The sequence below is a fragment of the Oncorhynchus gorbuscha genome, linkage group LG10, assembly GCF_021184085.1.
Source record: "Oncorhynchus gorbuscha isolate QuinsamMale2020 ecotype Even-year linkage group LG10, OgorEven_v1.0, whole genome shotgun sequence".
In the NCBI taxonomy this organism is placed as follows: Eukaryota; Metazoa; Chordata; class Actinopteri; order Salmoniformes; family Salmonidae; genus Oncorhynchus; species Oncorhynchus gorbuscha.
Genome location: NC_060182.1, coordinates 23,382,330 through 23,397,747, shown reverse-complemented (window position 1 = coordinate 23,397,747; position 15,418 = coordinate 23,382,330). Strand labels below are relative to the sequence as shown.

The following is a 15,418-nucleotide window of genomic DNA, read 5'->3' as shown; positions in this document are numbered from 1 at the left end:
ATCCAGAGCATCCCAAGCATGCTCAATGGATGACATGTCTGGTGAGTATGCAGGCCATGGGACATTTTCAGCTTCCAGGAATTCAGCTTCCAGATCCTTGTGACATGGGACGGTGGATGAATAGCATGACAGTGGGCCTCAGGATCTCGTCACAGCATCTTGGTACATTCAAATTGCCATCTATAAAATGCAATTATGTTCATTGTCCGTAGCTTATGCTTGCCCATACCATAACCCCACCGGCACCATGGGGCACTCGCTGTCTGCCATCTGCCCGGTACAGTTGAAACCTGGATTCTTTCATGAAGAGCACACTTTTTCAGCGTGCCAGTGGCCATCGAAGGTGACCTTTTGCCCACTGAAGTTTGTTACTACGTCAAACTGCAGTCAGGTCAAGACCCTGGTGACGACGACAAGCAGATTGAGCTTCCCTGAGACGATTTCTGACAGTTTGTGTAGAAATTCTTTGGTTGTGCAAACCTACAGTTTCATCAACTGTCCAGGTGGCTTGTCTCAGACCATCCCGTAGGTGAATAAGCCTGATGTGGAGGTCCTGGGCTGGTGTGGTTACACGTGGTTTGCGGTTGTGAGGCTGGTTGGACGTACTGCCAAATTCTCTAAAACAACGTTGGAGGTGGCTTATGGTAGAGAAATTAACAGAATTATCTGCCAACAGCCCTTGTGGACATTCCTGCAGTCAGCATGCCAATTGCACACTCCCTCAAAACCTGAGACATCTGTGGCATTGTGTTTGACAAGACTGCACATTTTAGAGTGGACTTTTATTATCCCCCAGCACAGGGTACACCTGTGTAATGATCATGCTGTTTAATGATCTTTTTTATATGCCACACCTGTCAGGTGGATGGATTAGCTTGACAAAGTAGAAATGCTCACTAACGGGGATGTAAACAAATTTGTGCACAAAATTTGAGAGAAATAAGCATATTGTTTTGTGCATATTGAAAAGTTCTGGGATCTTTTAGTTCAGCTCATGAAACATGGGACCAACACTTTACATGTTGCATTTATGTTTTTGTTCAAGATATGTTCAGGAGTAAAAATTGTAAACAAGTTGCATGGACTTACTCTGTGTGCAATAACAGTTTTTAACAAGATATTTTAATGACTATCTCATCTCTGTACACATACAATTATCTGTAAGGTCCCTCAGTCGAGCGGTGTATTTCACAACACAGATTCAACCACAAAGACCAGGGAGGTTTTCCAATGCCTTGCAAGGAAGGGCACCACCGATTTGGTAGATGGGTAAAAATAAAGCAGATTGAATATCTCTTTGAGCATGGTGAAGTTATTAATTACACTTTGGATGGCATATCAATACACCCAGTCACTACAAAGATACCAGAGTCCTTCCTAACTCAGTTGCTGGAGAGGAAGGAAACTGCTCAGAGATTTCACCATGAGACCAATGGTGATTTTAAAATGGTTACAGTATGGCTGGGCGATATGGCCTGAAACGTATCTTTAAAAAAAAAAACGATATCTACATTTAAAAAATATTTTCTCTAAATAAACTTTGTTGTACAATTAAAGGTCAAATACATTGCATTTAAAACAGTCAAAAATAAGCTAATGAATTCAGAGCTTGTGAAATTATACCTAGACTGAATATCTGCCTTCCACAACTATAAATCAAATCAAATTGTATTGGTCACATACACGTTTTAGCAGTTTGTTATTGCAGGTGTAGAGAAATGCTTGTGTTTTTAGCTCCGACAGTGCAGTAATATCTAACAATTAATGTCTAAGACGCACTAATAGTTTAATTACTTTATCAAAATAGTTGTACCTACTGTTTTTCTTATGATCACTGATCTGGCTTTCAGGTGTGTCTATAAAATGTACTTTTTGTTACATTTAACCAGAACCATGCATAATGTACATTCACTAACAATGTAGCAGGTATTATAGTCAATTAACACCAATCTCATAAATAATCTCTCAAGCACAAGCCTGGGTGCTAGTGAGAAGTCAGCTGATATTTATATTTTAAGTTTAGCCAACTTGGATCAAAGATAGAATTTCACAAGCTCTGAATTCAGTTAACAAGGCAAAATAGTTTAATTGTTATGAACACACCCTTCTGTCCATCTCCAACTGTTTGAACAGCATGTTAGTCTGTCCACTTTGTTCAGATGTTGAAATCAAGTGGCTTACCTTATTTCTCAGAATGAGTTGCCAATTCCTTATATAATTGTTTTATGCTTATTGCAGATTTATAAAACAGTCATCCAAATAGCTAGTATAACAATATTTGACAAAAATGCTGCTAGAGATACGTGGTACCATAATGTGGGCGAGACAAACTGAGCATACATTTTCTAGAATGAATGTTCATTGGTACATCTGTTTTAGTAGTGTTGGCTCTTGCTTGAGATTTGAAGAGTTGAAACAATCAGGGTATGGTTCAAAAGATTAACTTCTCTATTACAGTAAAATAATGTCTCAATATGTTTCAGTGTCCATATGACCGATTCTGTTGGATCGAACCTCAAATGCAAATGGCGAGTTAAAACCGTTTTGTCAGAGAGGTAGAAGTGATCTCTCATCTTTGTTGTTATGGTAGGGGGAGTGGCTTGGGAGAAAGAGACAAACCGAGAGGTTTCACTCTTGCCAAAATCTGTCAAAATATGCCCAAAGTGTTTCTAACACAAGGCCAAATATACACTGGAGTTGCTTAGAAAGACAACATTGAATGTTCCTGATTGGCCTAGTTACAGTGTTTTATTTTTTATTTTATTTATTTCACCTTTATTTAACCAGGTAGGCTAGTTGAGAACAAGTTCTCATTTTTACAACTGTGACCTGGCCAAGATAAAGCATAGCAGTGTGAACAGACAACAACACAGAGTTACACATGGAGTAAACAATAAACAAGTCAATAACACAGAAAAAAAATAGTCTATATACACTGTGTGCAAAAGGCATGAGGAGGTAGGCAAATAACTACAATTTTGCAGATTAACACTGGAGTGATAAATGATCAGATGGTCATGTGCAGGTAGCGATACTGGTGTGCAAAAGAGCAGAAAAGTAAATAAATAAAAACAGTATGGGAATGAGGTAGGTAAATTGGGTGGGCTATTTACCGATGGACTATGTACTGCTGCAGCAATCGGTTAGCTGCTCAGATAGATTTTCAAGGCGATTAAAAAAAATGCTATGGCAAGACTTAAATTGTTGTTTGGAAATGATCAACAACCAACTTTGACAAGAGTTTGAAGAATCTTAAAAATGTCTAAATCCATGTTTTCACTTTGTCATTATGAGGTATTGTATATAGATGGGTGAGGAAAAAAGGCAGTAAGAGTTGGGCCAAGTTTTTGATTTTTTTTAAACATAGCGTTGTTTAAATATTCCCCATGTAATGTTAATGGGCGCTAACATAGCTGCCATAGATTTTTGTCATGTAAATGCTTCATTATGCAGAAACATTAAAGCGTCAATCAGCAGTTAAAACAATAAAGCGTACTCACCACCATTGTTTCGGTAAAAAGCAGGGGGGGGATGGGGCTGGAGAAATGTAACCACTCTCAAATTCAAAGACAGAGCTATGGCTACAAGGACTGACCATCCATGATATCAAAATTATAGTTTTAACCATGTTTTTTGGCTATACAGTGTTTGTTTACATTTACTTTGTTTACAAACATTGGAGTAAACAAGCTTATATTTTGGGTTCTGATGGGGAACGATAGTTGAACTTAGCTCATGATCCATTTATAAATTATGCTCTTCAAGAATCAATAGGTACATAATAGTATTAAGTCCAAAAATGGATGTAGCAATTGCTTATCGCCACTTTTAATGGCCCAACCATTGAGATCCTATTAAATTATTCTAAATCCTAGTTCAATGGGCCCAACTCTCTAAATACATGGCTCTGGTGTAATCAAATCATATTTTTCTCTGCTATATTGGTAGAATATGAAAAAGAAAATGTATGGCTGCACAGAATCCTTTTTGGCTGACATGAAATGGATCTTACACAACTGCATCATCTACAATGGAGGTAGGTCAAAAACACATGTTTAAGACAGTTTCCTCACTATACTGCTTGCAACATGCTTTGGAAATAAAACTTGGCTCTTACAAACATGTTTGTTCCAGGAAATCACAAACTAACAGCAACAGCAAAGGTTGTTGTGAAGATCTGTGAACATGAAGTGAGTATCATTTTTACATGATGACTGAAATGCCATTCAGTTATGTGTTTTGTTTTCTCCTTTCTAAATGTATTTCAGTAATGTGGAAAATGCTGTTTTTTTCAGGTGAATGAAATTGAGGTCTGTCCGGAGTGCTACCTGTCCTCGTGCCAAAAGAGGGACAACTGGTTTTGCGAGCCATGTGTAAGACAAATGTTTCCTCATCTTCTTTTGCAAAGGACATTTTATGGATATAAATGTAAATGTTTGTCCTGTGACTTAAGGTCACAATTCTGTTTGTCCTGAAGACAAATGTAGATTAACCTAAATGTAATGTTTCAAATCTCAAAAATACTCTTTACAACACAGGTAAAGTCTTTGCGAATCATATTCCTCTGTTTGTGTTTATGTTGTTTTATCTAACCGTGACCCCCGGTCTGTCCCCCCTCTCAGGGTCACCCACACCCCCTGGTATGGGCAAAGTTGAAGGGCTTCCCCTTCTGGCCAGCCAAAGCACTACGGGAGAAGGATGGACAGGTGGACGCACGCTTCTTTGGACAGCATGACCGGTGAGCCTTGCTATTTAATGAAAGTGGCGGATGGAAGCGAAGCATTCGTATGGTATTGGACTCCTCTGAAGGTAATCATAGGTCTCTCTGCTTATCCTACTCCTAACTTGTCTCCCTGTGTTTTTTTCTCTGCAGGGCGTGGGTTCCCATTAACAATTGCTACCTCATTTCCAAGGAGATTCCCTTCTCTGTGAAGAAGACCAAGAGCATCTTCAACAGCGCCATGCAGGAGATGGAGGTCTATGTGGAGAACATCCGCAAGAAGTTTGGGGTGTTCAACTACGCCCCCTTCCGCACCCCCTACACGCCCAACAACCAGCTTCAGATGCTGCTGGACCCAGCCAACCCCGACGCAGGGACCGTGAAGACGGAGAAACCTGACAAGATGCGCTTCAACTTCGACATGACCGCATCTCCCAAGATGCTCTTGGGCAAGAGCTCTCTGTCGAGCGGGATGGGGCGGAGGATCTCTCTCACGGACATGCCTCGCTCTCCCATGAGCACCAACTCGTCTGTACACACAGGTTCTGACGTGGAGCAGGATGGGATGGAGAGAGGGCCTAGGAACCCCCCATTCCACTACAGCGCTGGGGAGGATTCTATGGACTATACTGGTAATTAACATGCTCCTGAATCATATAACTATATAACGCATCATATAACTAACTAACACCGTATAGTCGCATTCAAAACACAGGTTAGGATCAAGACTCAAACCATTTGTGGAGGTTAAAGTGTTATGCGTTATTGCCTCAGCATCCCCTGCCTCAGTGAAGATGGGCCATGCAGGCAGCATGACGGGCAGCCCCAAGCCCTTCTCCCCTGGTCTGGTGCCCAAACAGGAGAGGGCCCCAGGCACAGGCAGCATCCTCAATCTCAACCTGGGTGAGTCCCATCTAACCCCACCCCCTTATGTAGCACCTTGTCTTGTGCTGTCTGTTTGGTTAGGGCAGGGTTGGGTAAACTACGGCCCGGCGGGAGGCTCGAGTATAGATTTTTTGCATTTTATTTTGGGTTATAATTAGTAAATTATTATTTGGAGTAAAAAAAATAAAAAATATTTAAAAAACACACTCCGCACCTGAACGTCTAAAACTATATAGTATGTACAAATTATTATATATTTTCAAATTACTTCCCATTTTCTGGCCCGCAAATTGATTTTGACATTTAAAAAAAGAATCCCGATGTGGCCCTTGAGCCTAAATGTTTTCCCACCCCTGGGTTAGGGGTTATGTTTTGGTTGAGTTTTAGTGTCAGGGTTCATAAGGTCATGAAAAGTCATGGAATTTTTAAATGATGTTTTCCAGGCCTGGAATGTTTTAGGAAAATGATCAAATCCAAAAAGTTTTTGAAAAGTCATGGAAATTAATTAAATAATTTCTGTTAATGTAAATAATTTAGGCACAGTTTTTTAAAATATTTTACATAAAATAAACATAGTAGACAGGATCAGAATATGACACTTCAGTGCATGTGTGTGTGTGCGCAAGCGTCACCTGCATGTGTGTGAGTGTGCCTTGCTCAAGGAGGGAGACAGCCGGACATTACATTCCCTCTATGATTGCAGCAGTAGTAGGCCTCGCCTATAAAATATGATAGAGAACAGACTAATTGGGTAGCCAATTCAAAACATATATTGTAGCCTGGCCAGTTAACTAGAGAGATAACTGTTTAGTTGTTATTAGTCATGTCCCAGAAAACGTTCCACCTACACTTGCGAATAAGGCCATAAAAAGTGTCATACAGATTATTAATTTAAATGATTATTTTTGACAAAACTAACAATTAACTTTGTCATTGTATTAGTTGGGATTCTTTTTCATCTCGATGAATCGAGTCATGTTAATCAAAATAATAATGTGTGAATTGTGATCAGTAGTTTTATGAACTGGTTTTGTAGATACTTCCAGTTGATTTGGGCATTCGATGTATGAGACATTGCAAGTCAATAGATACTAATCAGCCTGCAAAGTAAACACTTCTAAGGTAGCTAAGAGAAACATGACTAAACTAGAAAAGGTGAATTTCCTGAAGAAAATGTGTGGGCTTGTTTCAACTGAATAAAAATATTAGTAACCGACCATACAGTTAGCCATTTGATCTTTGGTATATTGAAGGAGCACATTATTGTATGAAGGTATAAAACAAATTTGGTTGCAATGTTTTACATCAAGGGTGGTCAACCATCATCCAGGAGAACTACTGGGTGTGCAGGCTTTTGTTCCAGTCCCCCTCTAACAAAACACATTTGATAAATGAACATTTATGTGTATGATCCAGTACCTCTCCAGACTGAGGGAAAGGGGGATACCTAGTCAGTTGCACAACTTAATGCATTCAACCGAAAATCTGTCTTCCTCATTTAACCCAACACCTCGGATTGACCCCATGTGTATTATTCAGTTGCCTAATAGGTATTCTACTTGGTGGGGTGGGTTAAGTGCCTTGCACAACAACAGGAAATGGTACATGAGATCAGAGAGCAGCTTCCCAGTGTCGGTACTACATTTATGCTTACTTCTTTTGTACATAGTGACGCCACAAATTGTTGGTCATGGAAATTTGGTTAAAAGTAATAGAGAAGTCATGAATTTCCATCTGTCAAAATGTTTATGAAACCTATAGTGTTGTTTGTCACAGATCGTGTGAAGGCTGAGATGGACCTGAAGGAGCTCAGTGAGACAGTACAGCATCAACAACAACAACAGGGGTCATCACTCCTCCTCACCACCCCCAAGAGACCCATGAGGAGCCTGGACAAGACCATCGAGAGCTGCAAGGCCCAACTAGGTACACACATACTTTCACACACCATCCATGAATTGTGTCTAGAGCAGGGATTGGCAACTCTAGTCCACGGGGCCAGAGTGGTGTCACCCTTTTTCCCCATCTCTAGCAAACACAGCTGATTTAAACTAATTGCATTCTAAGCTCATTATTGGAGTCAGATGTGTTAGCTGGGGCTGGGGCAAAAGTGTCAGGTCCCAGAGGACTGGAGTTGCCCATCCCTAGTCTAGAGGAACAAATTTGAAGACCTATAAATGATACGCTCATGTTCATCATGTATTCATTCTATGATTTATATGTGGTTTCTTTATCCCTGTGCAGGCATTGATGAGATCTCTGAGGATGTATATAAGGGCGTGGAACACAGTGACTCTGAGGATTCTGAAAAGTCAGACTCCAGCAACAGCGAGTACATTAGCGACGAGGATCACAGACCGAAGAGCGCCGCCCATGACAACAAGGACAAAGCAGAGAGGGAGTCTAGAAAGAGGCCCAAGGCAAGCACACCGGTAGAGGACAAGGGGGCAGTCACAGGGACCAGGGATAAAAAAAACTCTGAAGCCCTGCTCAAAGACAGACATGGCAGCAATGGTCCAGAGAGAGATTCCCGGGAGAAGCCCACGACTCCCCAGACTCAGCCCCCCACAGACAGGCCCAAGGCCCTAGAGGTGGGTAGGGCAGGCGCACCCCGGGCCCTTGCTGGCCCAGACCAGGACTCCGACTCAGAGAGGGAGCTGGTGATTGACCTGGGGGATGAGCAGGGGGGGCAGAGACCGTAAGAGAGCCAGGAGGGAGCCAGGGTCTGTAGCCGCTAAGCCCACGAAGGAGCCCCCTGGCACCAAGCTGGAAGGTGAGGGCTCATTTCAAGTCTTGTTTATTTTGTTTTGTGTACTCTAGTTGCTTTGTATGATAATTTTTTGAGAGACTGAGGCTTAAAGGCAAAATACAGTTTGTCTGTCTTTATTTAATCAATGTTTTTTTTCTCTCTGACCAGGTAAATTCCCCACCATATTGACCCCCCCTCTAGCCTCTGCCACCTTGTCCAACCCCAAAGACCCCAGTCAGCCCCTCATCAACCCCACACTCAACCTGTCCTCTAGCCAGCCCAACACGGCCTTCACCACCCCCCCCCTGCAGCTCCCACCCCAGCCACCACCCTCTCCTCCACAGCTGCCTCAGCCCAGTCGGCAGCGAAGAAACAGCGCCCCCTGCTGCCCAAAGAGACAGCTCAGGCAGTGCAGAGGGCAGTGGTGTGGAACCCCGCCAACAAGTTCCAGACGTCCTCCCAGAAGTGGCCCATGCAGCAGGAGGAGCAGCCGGCTGGGCCAAACCAGACACAGGTTCCTGTTCCTGTCCAGGCTCCGACGCAGGCACAGACACGCAGCCCACAGCAGGTCCAGTCACAGCAGCAGTTGCAGGCATCCTCCAGTACACGTTACCAGACCAGACAGGCAGCAAAAGGTACATAGAAACCCAGTCCACTAAACACAACTCTCCAAACTCTGTAAACGCATACACAATTATCTCATATTAGTTCATATGAGCTGAATTGTAGTTTTCTTTCATTCCTCATTCCTCTTTTCTTCTGTGGTTTGCAGCCGTGCAGCCTAAAGATGGTCCCCAGACCTCAACCTCATCAGTTACCTTGGTCACCTCTGGTGCCTCCTCCACCTCTTCCTCCTCTTACCTGGCAGGAGACTTCCAGATCCCCACAGCTTCAGCAGATGTGGCAGCTGACATCGCAAAGTACACCAGCAAAGTGAGTTAGCCTGATGCTATATGTCTAAACAGAATAAATAGATGGAAACTTTACAGGGGAAAGTTTATTGATTCACAGATTATATTGATATGGAAAGTTACCCTGACTGTGATCAATCTGTGAATTGTTATAATCTCACCTGATCTCTTCAGATGATGGACACGATTAAAGGGACGATGACAGAAATCTACAACGACCTTTCCAAAAGCACTTCAGGAAACACAATTGCAGAGGTGAGTGCTGCTGAAGAGACTTTTGGTTGAGTCTGTAACATAAGTAAACTTCTCTCCTGTCTCACTGCATTGTGATAACTGTTGAATATTTTTGCCCAGATCCGGCGGCTGAGGATAGAGATAGAGAAGCTTCAGTGGCTACATCAGCAAGAGCTGTCGGAGATGAAACACAATCTTGGTTTGTTATACTTGCCCTTTCCTTAAAAATATAATCATCTTTTAGGTTGGTATCAATGTGAGTGTACAAAATAATAAGAACACCTTCCTAATATTGAGTTGTACCGCCCCTTTGCCACCAGAACAGCCTCAATTCGTCAGGGCTTGGACTCTACAAGATGTCTAAAGCGATCCACAAAGATGCTGGCACATGTTGACGCCATTGCAAGTTAGCTGATGGCCTTTGTGTGGTGGACCATTCTTGATACATACAGGGAACTGTGGAACGTGAAAGACCCAGCAGCGTTGCAGTTCTTTACACAAACCGGTGCGCCTGGCACCTACCACCATATCTCAATGCTTAAAAATCCTCCCCTTCATCTATACTGATTTGAAGTGGATTTAATAAGTGACATCAATAAGGGATCATAGCTTTCACCTAAATTCACCTGGTCAGTCTATGTCATGGAAAGAGGGATCCCTAGTCAGTTGTCCAACTGAAATGTGTCTTCTGCATTTAACCCAACACCTCTGAATCATAGAAGTGCGGGGGGCTGCCATAATCGACATCCACGTCTTTAGCGCCCGGGGAACAGTGGGTTAACTGCCTTTCTCAGGGGCAGAACGACAGATTTTTACCTTGTCAGCTTGGGGATTCGATTCAGGAACCTTCCGCTTACTGGCCCAACGCTCTAACCATTCCTAATGTTTTGTACATGTACGTTTGTCTTTGTCAGCCAATTCATATGTGTATGAGATTGACTAATGTGTTATCTTATCTATGTGTTTCTAATATTTTAATAATGCAAGTGTGTGCATTATAGCTGTTTTTCTAATATACTCATTCAATGCATGTGTTGTAGGAATTTTATAAAACACATGGATAGTACACATTTTTATCCATGTGTTACATTCATATTCATTCATTATATTTGATATCAAGTGAATTCTATTCATAGATTTTCTAAATGTGTCCTGTCATGTCCTGTAGAGCTGACTATGGCAGAGATGAGGCAGAGTCTGGAGCAGGAGAGGGAGCGTCTGGTGGCGGAGGTGAAGAAGCAGATGGAGGTGGAGAAACTGCAGGCAGTGGATGAGACCAAGAAGAAGCAGTGGTGTGCGAACTGCAGGAAGGAGGCCATCTTCTACTGCTGCTGGAACACCAGCTACTGTGACTACCCCTGCCAGCAAGCCCACTGGCCAGAACACATGAAGTCCTGCACACAGTCAGGTAAAATAATAATTTAGTTATTACACACACAAAAGATGTAATTTGCACCAAAAATGTCCTATGCGCCAACATTTCTGAAAAACCCCACACCAGGGTTTCTTCTTGATTATAAAGGCGCTTAGTAGATGGGCATTTACAAATCTCTTCAAAGAGCTGAGATTTCTTTTTGCAGTTTTAAAACTAATTTCCTGCAGTTCTACATATGCTGGCATGGAGCTGAGAAGAAATGTTGCAGTTTTCAAGCTAGTTTCCTGCAATTATATGCATTTTTACATGGATAATGCAGTGTTATTTTGCTCAAACATGATAACTAAATGAATACTAAACTCAGCAAAAAAAGAAACGTCCTCTCACTGTCAACTGCGTTTATTTTCAGCAAACTTAACATACAGTATTTAGTCAGCCACCAATTGTGCAAGTTCTCCCACTTAAAAAGATGAGAGAGGCCTGTAATTTTCATCATAGGTACAGTTCAACTATGACAGACAAAATGAGAAAAAAAATCCAGAAAATCACATTGTAGGATTTTTAATGAATCTATTTGCAAATTATGGTGGAAAATAAGTATTTGGTCACCTACAAACAAGCAAGATTTCTGGCTCTCATAGACCTTCTTCTTTAAGACCTCTAGTGACTCCCCATCCCGCATGCGGGAGCGTAATCATCGACTGACACCGTGTAAGGTATAAAAGATCGGTGAAGAATCCAGCTATGAACTGGTCCGTTTGTTACATTTTGGTGAGGCTCATGGGAGACTGCGGCCACATTACCATAACACTGTTTATATAATAGCCTCAGATATGAGGTTCACATCTAATTGTTATATAAGATGATTGAGTGAGGATAATACTACTTTGTAAAATTGTGTAATGTGATGTTGGACAGTTTAATGAAGGAAACTCCCAATTCCCTTTTGAGTTGAACTAAATCAGAGAACCACCCAGTTAGGGTTAGGCATCCTGGGACAGCCCCTTTTCTGCAATTCCGAATAAGAAGTTCTCAGTAGACCATGTTTTCCTCCATTACGAAGGGACAAAGGTTGCAGACCATTGCTGAATCTTTTAACCATACCAGTCTTTGATATTAAATACTAGTCTGCAGCTAGGAATTCGGTATCATTGAACGCGAAGAACGACAACAGCCGAAACATCCATTCTACAACAACATGAATGAATGTCGATCTGAACTATACCCTCTAACAACGACAGAGAGAGAGAGAGAGGACGAAAACTCTCCAACAGAAACTAACTTTTCAACACACTGAGCGTAAATATATATATTGATTGCAATTGTTCCCGAATGAGTGAGCGTTCATGTGCAAAGGATTAGCATTTCAATTGTTATAATTATTAATTAGTGACTTCTCAGTCGACCCCCACTTACCTTTTGTGTAACAAGCCGCCATGCCAGTTTAGCCCGCTGGGGGCACATTCCCCTATCATTTCTTGTAACCAAATTTACTTTGTTTGTTTGTGTGCACTTCTGTGATTGTTTAGTTAGTTAATAAATAATTGATTTAAGACAATTGATGTATGGATGACTCATAGTGAAGACTGCGTTCGTGCAGATAACCAACCATTTACGACGTTTGGAATGAGCCTAACGTGAGGTAAAATAAATCATTCATTAATCAGAAGACTATTGACCAGATATGAAAATATCTTTGGTGCCCTGTCTTCCTAGTTAATTACAGTTACATGATTAATCAGTTTAATCTCGTAATACTAATTACAGAGGATCTTTGATAAAAACTAAGTCTTCAATTTAATTATAGTAAAGACACGACAGTTGAAATATGCTCTCTTTGTTTACGGAGGTGCTATCGTCAGATAATAGCATTGTTTGCTTTCGCCGAAAAGCCTTTTTGAAATATGACATGTTGGCTGGATTCACAACAAGTGTAGCTTTAATTTGCTGTCTTGCATGTGTGATTTAACGAGTTAGATTTTTTTATAGTAATTTATTTGAATTTGGCGCTCTGCATTTTCCCTGGCTTTTGGCCAGATGGGATGCTAGCGTCCCATATATCCCAGAGAGGTTAAGTACTGTAGTGCATCTCCTCATATTTGCCAGTTCTTGCTGTGAGATGTTACCCCACTCTTCCACCAAGGTACCTGCAAGTTCCCAGACATTTCTGGGGGGAATGGCCCTAGCCCTCAACCTTCGATCCAACAGGTCCTAGACGTGCTCAATGAGATCGAGATCCGGACTCTTCGCTGGCCGTGGCAGAACATTGACTTTCCTGTCTTGCAGGAAATCACGCACAGAACGAGCAGTATGACTGGTGGCATTGTCATGCTGGAGGTTCATGTCAGGATGAGCCTGCAGGAAGGCTACCATATGAGAGAGAAGGATGTCTTCCCTGTAACGCACAGCGTTGAGATTATCTGCAATGACAACAAGCTTAGTCCGATGATGCTGTGACAAACCTCCTCAGACCATGACGAACCCTCCACCTCCAAATCGATCCCGCTCCAGAGTACAGGCCTCTGTAATGCTCATTTCTCATTCCTTCGACGATAAACGCGAATCCGACCATCACACCCGGTGATGCCAGTCCTGTCTGGTCCAGCGACGGTGGGTTTGTGCCCATAGGCGACGTTGTTGCTGGTGATGACCTGCCTTACCACAGGCCTACAAGCCCTCAGTCCAGCCTCTCTCAGCCTATTGTTGACAGCACTGATGGAGGGATTGTGTGTTCCTGGTGTAACTCGGGCAGTTGTTGCCATCCTGTACCTGTCCTGCAGGTGAGATGTTCAGATGTAACGATCCCTGTAGCGCTGTCTGAGGCGTCTCATAGTACGGACATTGCAATTTATTGCCCAGGCCACATCTGCAGTCCTCATGCCTCCTTGCAGCATGCTTCAGGCACATTCACGCAGATGAGCAGGGACCCTGGACATCTTTCTTTTGGTGTTTTTCAGAGACAGTAGAACGGCCTCTTTAGTGTCCGAAGTTTTCATAACTGTGACCTTAAGACACTAACAGCTTACAGAAGGTAGGCAATTAACGACCGTTCCACAGGTGCATGATCATTAATTGTTTATGGTTCATTGAACAAGCATGTGAAACAGTGTTTACACCTTTTACAATGAAGATCTGTGAAGTTATTTGGATTTTTACGAATTGTCTTTGAAAGACAGGGTCCTGAAAAAGGGACGTTTCTTTTTTTGCTGAATTTATCAAATTCATTTGTTTTGGGAATTGAATTCTGCCTGACTGTCTATATTAGCCAAAAATGGCATCTGCCGATGTTTAGTTTAACGCCCGATTTGCAAAACCGATGTCAAAGCTGACGTGCATACCTATATAATGAAGGTACATGATGTAATGATGCCACGTAAAAAATGTGCGCTATACGTGCAACACAGCATTCCTAAACAAGCTCACAATGTCTGCTGTGTGGATCGAGCAGGCAACAAGTCAAGCAGTCATTTGAAAGAGTAATAACATTTCAGCAATACAACTCAAAGGCGAAATCCATTAAAGCCAAGATAATGAAATTCATTGCCCTTGTCAATCAACTGTTTTCTGTCGTGGGTGATGTTGGCTTTTGCCTACTGGTTGAGCACTGGTTAACACTACCAAGTGTGCTATTTTTCAGATGTTGCCCTGCCGAAGTTACACAGTAATAGTGTCACTGCTATTATCTTCACGACACCCAAACGGAGTTCCATAGTATGTATATTTGTGTGTCAAATATATACAGTAGCACTGTCAAAGCTGTACAACAAAGTCAGCAAACACCGGCCATGAACAATGTGTTTACAATACCGCTTTGGTAATAAAGCATCATTTGTTCGACCTCAACTTCTGGGGTAGCTAGCTTTAGCTTGGTACCTAGCTAGCACCAATACAACCAGCCTGAAAACAATGACCAGTAGAAACTGCAGTCATTTTCATTATTCTTAGCAATGATTTAGGAATCCTTGTGAGTAAGTATTTGCTAGGTTGTCACTTGTTTGCCTATTGAAATTGAACTTCAGTTCATGAAAATAAATAGCTAGCCAGCTACTGAACCCTGGTGCCCAAAGCTAACGTTATAAGCAGCCAGCTAGCTTCATCTGGCTAGTGAGGCTCGACCGGACAGGGTTATGTGTTGTGAAGCTAGCCACAATAAGGATTAGGCACAATAGTGGAATTTGCAGTTTGCCTTCAAAATAGAGGTATGTCATTGACAGTGAAGCAAATAAATACAAATAGTAGAATTATGCCTTTTATTTTTAATTCTAACTGCAAAGTCCACTATTGTGGCTAATCCTTATTGTGACTAGCTTCACATAGATGGGTCCGATCACCATTAATCAAATATGAACTGTCTTATAAATTAGGGTAATTTTAGATGATGACACCTAACTATAGCTACTGAAACAGATTGTCGTTTTGCTATGTTTTTGGGGAAGAACATTTTTCGTGTTCATTAGCTTTTTTTTAATGACCAACACTGTAGGTGCGTGAGACAACTTTACCAGCATCATAGCATACGTATTGATGAATCCTTGTGACATATG

The 15,418-nt window shown here is 41.9% G+C and overlaps 1 pseudogene across 1 annotated transcript in view; it reads left to right on the top strand.

The window, feature by feature from the left end:
• The window catches only part of LOC124045703, a 30,110-nt pseudogene that overhangs the window by 12,134 nt on the left and 2,558 nt on the right, over nt 1-15,418 (top strand). Inside the window, exons 7-20 of the transcript XR_006840889.1 lie at nt 3,949-4,036; nt 4,135-4,190; nt 4,296-4,373; nt 4,623-4,738; nt 4,874-5,352; nt 5,495-5,623; nt 7,382-7,531; nt 7,850-8,378; nt 8,594-8,847; nt 8,905-8,989; nt 9,127-9,287; nt 9,440-9,520; nt 9,620-9,698; nt 10,668-10,907. The product of XR_006840889.1 is annotated as a protein kinase C-binding protein 1-like (transcript). The remainder of the gene's footprint in view (nt 1-3,948; nt 4,037-4,134; nt 4,191-4,295; nt 4,374-4,622; nt 4,739-4,873; nt 5,353-5,494; nt 5,624-7,381; nt 7,532-7,849; nt 8,379-8,593; nt 8,848-8,904; nt 8,990-9,126; nt 9,288-9,439; nt 9,521-9,619; nt 9,699-10,667; nt 10,908-15,418) is intronic.